The sequence below is a fragment of the Elaeis guineensis genome, chromosome 7 (assembly GCF_000442705.2).
Source record: "Elaeis guineensis isolate ETL-2024a chromosome 7, EG11, whole genome shotgun sequence".
Taxonomy (NCBI): Eukaryota; Viridiplantae; Streptophyta; class Magnoliopsida; order Arecales; family Arecaceae; genus Elaeis; species Elaeis guineensis.
The window spans coordinates 30,193,293-30,194,423 of NC_025999.2; the positions used below are offsets into that span (position 1 = coordinate 30,193,293).

The 1,131-nt window shown below is 39.7% G+C and overlaps 1 non-coding gene across 1 annotated transcript; it reads left to right on the forward strand.

Moving 5' to 3' along the window:
• The first annotated feature begins 616 nt into the window (after positions 1–616).
• On the forward strand, positions 617–722 carry LOC140859592 (small nucleolar RNA R71). The gene has a single exon (XR_012143130.1). It is a non-coding gene; the product is annotated as a small nucleolar RNA R71 (small nucleolar RNA).
• Positions 723–1,131: the final 409 nt, after the last annotated feature.

The window sequence follows — 1,131 nt, forward strand, 5'->3', positions numbered from 1 at the left end:
TGACCAGTAGTAGACGGTTGAGGAACATTTTAAAATTGATGGTATGGTCCATGCCTATATGTTGGGTCTTGATATTGAGGTCGAGGTGTGGCAGGACCAACCACTGGTTGTGGTCTCCAGGAAAAATTTGGATGGTTTCTCCAGCCGGGGTTATAAGTGTTCGAATATGGATCGTTTCCTGGTCTGCGAGCTTGTTGGACTTGCTGAACCTGCTCGTGCACAAACTCAGGAAATTGGGGTGCGGCTGGGCATTCACTAACAAAATGGTTCGGACTTGCACACAATGCACAAACTTCTTGGATTGGATTAGGTGGAATCGGGGATTGTCCAGTGTTTAGAAGACGATCTAATTTTTGGGACAGTTCATCTACCTTTTGATGGATATCTATGGCATTTCCTACTTCATATATTCCACCTCTTTTTGAGTTTAACATGGGTTTATCTCTAATAGAGGCAGACATATGATGTAATAAATTTTCACTTAAAATTTCAAACAGTTGCCATGCCTCATCTTCACTTTTCAGCATAAATGTCCCACCGCATGATGCATCGACCATTTGTCGATGTCTTTCAGAGAGCCTATCATAAAAACATTGGATTAACTGCCACTTGGGTACAGCATGGTGGGGACATTTTCTAATAAGGTCTTTTAATCTCTCCCATGTTTCATGAAACATTTCTCCATCTAATTGGGAAAAACTAGTTATGGCTTTCCTTATTTGATTAGTTTTTCCTATGAGAAAATATTTCTTGAGAAACTCTCCTTGCAGCTGGTCCCAGGTTGATATAGTCATGGAATCCAAAGTATGTAGTCAGTATTTGGCTTTATCCTTAAGTGAAAAAGGGAATAATTTCAACCTAAGAGCATCATCGGAGAAGTTGTGAATTTTGACAGTTGAGCATATCTCAAGAAATTCTTCAAGATGTTTATAAGGGTCTTCATTACTAAGTCCATAAAATGAAGGTAACATTTGGATTATACTGGACTTAATTTCATATTGAGTGGCCTCCACAGGGGGCACTTGAATACAAGGAGAGTAGGTATATGTGGAAGGAGTAAAGTACTCCTTCAATTGCTTGGGTGGATCATTCTCCTAATTTCGGTCCATCTTTTTATGTCTGTTGGCTCTA